The sequence below is a fragment of the Hipposideros armiger genome, unplaced genomic scaffold (genome assembly GCF_001890085.2).
Source record: "Hipposideros armiger isolate ML-2016 unplaced genomic scaffold, ASM189008v1 scaffold_683, whole genome shotgun sequence".
NCBI classification, from domain to species: domain Eukaryota; kingdom Metazoa; phylum Chordata; class Mammalia; order Chiroptera; family Hipposideridae; genus Hipposideros; species Hipposideros armiger.
The window spans coordinates 816,623-824,900 of NW_017732033.1; the positions used below are offsets into that span (position 1 = coordinate 816,623).

The window sequence follows — 8,278 nt, forward strand, 5'->3', positions numbered from 1 at the left end:
AAAATAATTTTATGGTTGGGGGTCACCACAACATGAGGAACTGTATTAAGGGGTCGTGGCATTAGGAAGGTTGAGAACCGCTGCCCTGGAAAGTTACTTTCCATAGAACTCCTTTCTTCATGTACAATTCCCCATTTGGTTATACATTAATTTGAAGGGTACTTTGATGTATGACCAACCTTTTGATTGGATGGTGTCGGTCTCACAGCACTAGGAAGGCTTATTCCTAGGAAGTCTCAGTATTGATGTTATCTTGTTGACCATTGGGAATTGGGCAACACCATAACCATGGGATCTGAGTTGAGGCCAAATTTCCCCAAAAGGGAAGGGCAAGTAAATAAATGGAAAGCATTTAGGTCTTATGGCCTTCATTGTGTGTGTGTGTGTGTGTGTGTGTGTGTGTGTGTGTGTGTTGGGGGAGCGGGAATGGGGAACACACTGGATCATTTCTCTGAGTGTCATGATCTGAGTTTTTCCCTCTGTTTTGTTTTTCTGTACCTGGCATCTAGTATAACATTTATGTAAGCCATCAAAATAATATTAACAGTTATACGTGTTTAGTAATTATAAACAGTTGGACTATACAAAACAACCCAAAGAACAAGTATAACAATTATTATGACTGATGTCATTAGCAAACAGGTAAACACAATCAGACAAAATGGATTCTGGGTTTAATATTAATCCTAGTTATACAGGCCGTGGGATAGCTGTCTATCTCTGGTGTCAGCAGCTTCTCATCCTCAAGGAGTCTTTAATGTCCTTTGTAGATAGAGCCCAAGAAGCTTCCTTGACAAGGGTAAATGTCTATTCAAAGTTAAGGCGCCTAATAAGGTCCCTTCCACTGAGGTTGGAGAGTATCTTTTATTGGATGTCCTTTCCAAAAACCATTATCTCAAGTCCGTCTCCTGGGAGCTCACTGAAAGGAAGTGGTTACCAACTTTGCATATTTTTGAAGTGACTCTACCAAACCTTGGCAATAGTGTAAGATGTCTCCTTTCAGTACTGTCAGCTCATAAGTTCTTTCATGTAAGTCCAGCTTAAATGCACTGTGATGCATAAAGGAGTGAAAAACTGAAAAACGGGGAGCCAGAGAGGAGCCAAGTGGCCATCTTAGGTTTCCCATATCCCCAACTGTTTTTTGGTTTTGTTTTTATTATTATTATCACTTATTTTCCCATGTAATTTAACATAAATGATAAATCCTTTGAGGTGTTCCAGGGGCCCTTCTGGAACACCAAAAAGTTATTCCTACATATATTGAGATTAAACCTTGAGACCTCAATTTCTAATGAATACTAAGAAGTAAGCAGTTAACGTTCTTTAGCTTGGCAGGTTTATTTTATATTTTATCACCTCTAGAAACATTTTATAGACATCAAAGTCAGTTATTAACATGGACTTACTGTTGTAAAAACCCAGGTAAAATAAAGACGTGTCTGTTATACTTAAACCAATAAATTTAACCTAGTTTTTATTGATTTCAGATTACTTGAACTCGAAAAGCATTTGAGTTTCTATATTTCTGAGAAGTTTAGAATACCCAGTCCTTACAAGTGCTTGCCTTTAAATTAATTTTAACAATACTATCTGATGTAGAAAATGATCTCACATTTGCAACATACCTACATAGATATACACAGACAGTCACAAACAGAAAACAGTTGGATCCAGATTTTGTTTTGGAGGAATTTACAGTTTATATCTGTCCTTTACAAGTCAAGTTCCAGATGACCTTCCACCTTTTAAAATAATTTATCTAAATCCTCTTTTAGAAGCTTCTAGAAATCAAATATGCTTTCCATTCTTTCTGCCTCATTTTGTAGCCAGCTTTTTCTAATTGTGTGCACAAAAATTATTTTAGAAGTGTCAAAGTATCCTCATCTTGGCCATTGTAATATTAATGGGAGGCTGACTGTCCTGGTCCTTGTTGGCCTGAAAGGCATGATTTCCATGTTAATTTTGAGATTTGTAGAGTCTGCACAAACTTGTAGGGAAAACCAGCCCTTATACACACGTCCCCATGAACCAGATGTGGTGGATTATCCCTAAAGGACCGCTTTATGCCCTAGAGAAGATTTTTCCTCAGACAGCCCCACAAAGATCCTTTGTCACCTAGGATATACAAGCAAGCAAGGGCTAGCAAGAGCTTACTGGATGCTGCAAGAACCACAATGCTTTCCAAGGCAAGGGCCTCTCTCTTGCGTGAACCAATTCCAGGTCTCCCTGCCCTTATCCCCATGGTTCCCGCCAGCTTCTATGGGGTCACCTGCACTACCTCACTGGATGTCTCCTGGTGCCCATCTCCGCCACTCCAGTTTTGGGGATCTGAACTATTGTCACCCCATTGTCTATTCAAGTTGAGGAAGCAAGTAGCAGCAGCAACGCATTCTTTCCCCTTTCCCTTAGTTACCTCAATCATAATCCACTGTGAGGATTTTCTAAGAACAGCTCAAATAAAGTCATGGTCTGCTACTTAAAGCAAGGAGACACAGAATTCTAAACATGACTCACCCAAGTTTACCCGATGCAAAGCAGGGAGTCAGTGGAGCACAGTGGGTCCCTGCTGGTGCCTAGCACTGGGTTCAGGACTGCAGTGTGGTCCTGGGTGGGCTTCTTTGGAATCCTGCCATACTATGCCAAGTAAATACCAACGTAAGAAATGTCAAAACCTGTAGAGAATTTTTATAAGAGTGTATTTGAGCCAAACTGACAACATATGCCGCGAAAAAGATCTCAAAACACTCCCACAGCTTTTTTTTTTTTTTAAAAAGACTTGAACCGTTTTTACGGGTTTCAGTGGCATCCATGTTAAATGGGTATGACATTGGAAACATTCATTTATCAGGAAATATTTTAATGTTTTTTTCTTTCTATTTTATATTTGGTGTTATAAGTCTTTATATTTTGTGTAGAACCTGTACATCACTGAGATAAGTCACATTTCTATTTTGAAATGAAAATTAACAATCTATGTAAGTATACTACTTACTGACTTTTTATTTAAAAAATTTTTTTTGTATTCCTCCCCTTCCCCCCAAATACCCATTTTTAGCCCTTTGTAAAACATTGCACTTGAAAAGATACTCTGCACTATAATAAAACTGATCTTTTAAAAAATGCTTCTATGTCTCATTTTCTGTCATTTTAAATACCTTTTTTTTAGGACTTTGTATTTTAGGGTTTCCTTTATTGAAGGAAAGTAGTATTTTTGGAGTCGAATTGTTCAGTATACAGTTTGGCATTGACAATGTGGAGTATGGGATGACAATATCAAAGTTAGTGAATTATAAATATGTTAACCATGTATTCATATTTAGGAACAGATTTTATTTGAAGGGGTTTCACTTGTGAGTATTTTTAGGTATCATAAATAGTCTCATTCTTTTCTTCAGGTATTTAATTACGGGATTTCCAACAAGAGTGCAATTCAATTAACCAACCCTTTGTTATATGTCACATTCCCTTGTTTTTAAGTTTAGGAGTTTTGCTTAAAATATCAAATCCTATGCTTAGATTGCAGGTCTGTTACTTACATATTTTCTTGAGGGGAAGAAATTACAGCTTTATCTTTGAGGTCCATCAATTATAGTTTTTGCCCCTGGGTATTTGGGATGGGAAGGGGATTCATTTTCACTGTATACTCTGTTGAATTGTTGAAAGTTATTTAATCATATGCTTATTTTCCTTATTGATAACTAATTAATGTTTTTATGCACATACCCAGAAGAAGCTACATGCTGTATTTTGAAGTCTGTTGCATAAGATTTACTATTGAACTGAATGTGTGTAATATAAGAATGCTTCTTGGAGATAATTTGGCATCTTTTATTTCCGTAAATTATGGCTACCATTTAAACATAAGGGTAAGGTGAAACAAGCCAGATCTTATCAGTCTTGTGAATATTAAACTGATTTACTTGTGATTCTGAATTAGTAATACCACTTTCAATTCTTTCAAATTAAGTTGGACTAGACACAGATATGTAGTTTATTAAATAAATCTAAATATTTTTAATTTTTAAATCTGTAAAACAGATAATTGACCTATTTCTGAAAACGACTTGAAGTCATTAAAGGTCTACTAAGCCTAGTTAAACATAATTGTTTTTAAAACATTTTTTATCTATCAAGTATAATCTAATCTTTATCAGTGATGCATTCATATTTTTTATTTACCCTGTTTTATCTGTATTGTAATATAGGTACGTTGAAATATATCTATAATCCTTTTCTATTTTAGTTTTGTGTTCTGAATATCAGTTTGTGTTTAAAAAAAAAAAAAACAATTCGCTAAGAGTGGTGGGTAGAGGCAGCATTTGTTTCTTTTCAACCGGTTTGGGTGGTTGTCCTTTTTAGTATACTACTCCTGCTATTTGTGATAGATTATATTTTAAGTTACAAAAGTAATATATATTCATAGTTTTTAAAAGATCCCCAAATGTCATAGAAGTACATAAAGAAAAGACTCAAAGTGGGATTATGTTATATGCTAGTTGTATTTTCCTTTTAGAAGAGCTTTGAAACCTTCTCATATCAGTACATTTACAGCTGTGCTTCGTTTGCCTTTTATTTGAAATGGCTGTATTTTCTGGTATGTGAACAGGTTATAATTCATTTGCCCTATCCCTGTTGGTGGTGGATGTTTATTTTTTGGCTCTTAAAAGTAGTGCTTGTAGTGAGCATCCTTGTAAAAATTAGATCTTGTGTTGATGAATGCCATATATTGATTATATGTATAGATTTATTGTTGCTTTCTTTTTAATTTGTTGAAATGGCATTGCTAGGTCAGAGTATATGCACACTTAAAATTTTTATTGATAATGCCAAATTGACCTTACAAAATGTGTTCATTTGTGTTTCCATGTGTATGTATATAAGTACAAATAATGTAATTCTTCATTAGTCTTGTGTGTATGTGCATGGATTTGTTTCTCTGATTGCAGGTGAAATTGAACAGCATTTTATGTACTTAGCAATTCTTTTATGAATTGTAGTTTCATGTCCTTTTGTGTTTTTGTTTTCTTTTGGTGATTTTCTAATTGGTAAGTCATTTTGTTTTGCTTTTGTTTTTAATTAGTAAAAACTATATTAAGTACTACATAGTATTTTGGTTTTGTTTTTCTTTTTTGTTGTTTTTTTTTAGCTGAGCCATCCTGCCACCTGTTGGCAGCTCAGCAGCTACTCAGCTCAGGCCGGGACTCGAACCGCTTTTGCTCAGAGCTCAAACTCTTGAGCGAGCTCTTAACCAACTGAGCCACTCAGCCGGCCCCACTACATAGTATTTTGACATGAAAAAGATTATCTCTTTTTAAAAAATTATTTTAGTATACTATCATCATATAAATTTTCCCTCTTTGAAGTGGAAATGTCCATTCACTTGTTTGCTTGATTTTCTGAACTGTTAAGATTCTGGAGAGCAGAGGTAACACCTTTTGGAAAAGCCTTGAACAGTGAATGCCTGAACATAGTAGGTTCTCAAACAAGTATTGAATGAATGAACAATTCCGTATCTATATTTGGTTTAATGTGCCATGGTACATAGAATTACATTATTGAACTCATAAGTCCCTTTTTTTTTTTTAATTTTAATTTTAGCCGTATTTTCTTGTCCTTCTAAGGTTACTTTTGAGTTTTAAAATTTTATAGGGGAAGATAGATTATAGCTATTCTCTAGAACTGAAGTTATATTTTCTTAGGTGAGGAAACACCAAAAATTAAAATTAAAAACATTAGAAACTTACATGGAATGGTCAATTAAAATATATTTGTTGCTATTTTATGCCTTCTGTTTGGAGTTATAATGAAAAAGGGTATATGGGCTTACTCAAACCAGGGCCATTTTTGAAAATTCTCTTCCTGTCGTAGACACCATGAATATAATTTAGAAACTGCTAGTAGTACATTCTTATAATGCTACACAAAGAGGGATTTGAGTAAAGAAAATGTCACATTCCTAGAAGTTTTTTTTTAAAGATTTTTATTGGGGAATTGGGGGGATGGGAACAGCGCTGGGGAACCGGGGGAAGGGGTACAGACAAGTTGTTTTTTTGTTCTTCAGTCTAGTTGTGGAGGACGTCGCCCCACCGGCCCATGTTGGCACCATCACTGTGCTCTTCCTGGGCGAGGCACATCAGTCGCCGGCCTCTGGATGGCCGCTCACTGCGGCTGCTGGCTGCTCACGCTGGCTGCTGGCTACACACGGTAGCCCATGGCAACCCATTGCCACAGGGGCTGCAGCCTACGCCGTCGCAGGCGACTGTCAGCAGCCCAGCTCCAGGTTGAGCTGTTGTTCTGTATCTTAGCCGTGGAGGGCAGTGTCACTGGCCCTCATATGTGGGATCCGAACCGGGGCCCTCTGGCGTCCCAAGCCAGTTCTTAACCATTGCGCCACTCGGCCGGCCCCCTAGAAGTTTTAAAAAGAGTATTTTATGTCCTCTAAATTATTGAGAATAAAAGACTAATGAATATACAAGTAAGTTAATTACTTAAGTCTTGTCCCTCTTTTTACAATGGTGTTAGACCTAAACCTTTTCTAAAATAAGCAGGAAGTTTCACTTATTTTGGGTAGTTGACTAAAATAGCATGGCTCTGTATTTATGAGGGGTCTGGAAAAAGTATACAACCATGAGACACCTTTGTTACATCATTTTTAAGGCAGTAATAGTCACAACTGAGGACTGCTTATCATCTTTTGGCATGACTGTTGAATGTCTTCTCTAAAGTTATTTCAATACACATGACCAGATTTTCCCTAGTCCTGAAAACTTTCACATGATTGTTTGATATGTATTTGACATTTCTAGTGTTTCTGCACCTGAAAGTGTGCCTTTTCCTACTTCTTTTAAAGGTCATATATGAGATTTTTATACTATTAAATCTGGATTTTAGATATAAAACACATACTCCTGTTTTGATTTTGTATTGTTTGCTTTATACTTCAAGATTATCAGGAATGCAAGAATGGTTTCTAACCTTTTTTGTTACTTTGTTCTTCATTTGTGTCATTGTTGAACATAGTGAATCTGTTAAAATGTTACTTTTTCTTCACTCCCTTTCTATTAGCATACTAATCATTTAGTAACCTTCCCTCCTTACTCTACTGCACACCTTGTCTTGTGGTAATATGGTTTGAGGTGGTACTCTAATAAAATTTTTTTTTAATTCAAAGCTAGGAACTAGCAGGAATCTAATGAATTTTTTTTGACATTTTTATTTGAGGCAAGTAAAATAATTGAAACTACTGTAGGCTTGCTTTATAAAAGATGATTAACTTGATTAAAATTATTGACAATTGCAATAGATTTATTTTGGAGTAGGGAATGGTGCAGATATTAGTTTACTTATAGTCATTTAGGGTTACTTATTGAAAAAGATTTATTCACTTTTTAAATTTTTTTATACTTGTCATTTCACGATGACATTTTCAGTATAACTCAGAATTTCTGGTATTTTATTTGAGGTATAAAATATATGCATATGAATATTTATGTATGTGTATAATTCACATGTTAAAGCCTGAGTATAGAAAGAGCATATTGCTTTAAGTAAAGGTAATATCACAGTATTCCAGTGGCATTTCTGACTTTTGTAAGACTTAAGAGTAAACAAAAGTGAACCCATTCATTCTTTAATAGCTGAGAGATATTTACAAGTTAGTTTCCACTTAAATAGGTGTGACATACTCATAAGTAATTCTGTTAACTAAGGTACTGTACAAATGTAGCCATTAATAGTCAGAAAATAAAGTAAAAACCACATCTTTATGCATAAAACAAAAGTGAATTGTCTACTTTAGCATTTTTCTTAGCAGAATGTCTGATGTTATGATTATCTCTTTAGCTTTTCACTCTGATAGCCTCTATGTTATATTTTATCTTTTTCATGAGGAAAATTGCTTATATAATATAAAGGTAAGGTAGTCAATTATCTGTTTTTTTTATCTTAGATCTGAATGAAATGTGCTTTTTTTCCCCCCTGAATGTGATTATTCCATCTGTCTTGGTATATATTCAGAATTTTTACATATGTTAATGATCAAACATTTAAACAGATTAGGAAAAATTTTAGTCAAACTGTAATCTAATCTCAGGTTAAAATATAAGATTGGAAATTATTTCTTTAGAGCTTAGCCTTCTTACAATTTTTACCTTTTAAAAAATAGCATTGAATTGCTAATTTATGCTTAGATGTCTTTCTCTGATATTCAGTAACTTTTCTTGTTATTTGAATTTCCATAGCTTTTAGGTATACAAGATTTGATCTTTTTTTTTTTTTT

The 8,278-nt window shown here is 34.8% G+C and overlaps 1 protein-coding gene across 4 annotated transcripts in view; it reads left to right on the forward strand.

The window, feature by feature from the left end:
- Positions 1–8,278, forward strand: part of PPP4R2 (protein phosphatase 4 regulatory subunit 2) — a 63,721-nt gene that overhangs the window by 43,738 nt on the left and 11,705 nt on the right. The gene's annotated exons all lie outside the window — the stretch shown is intronic.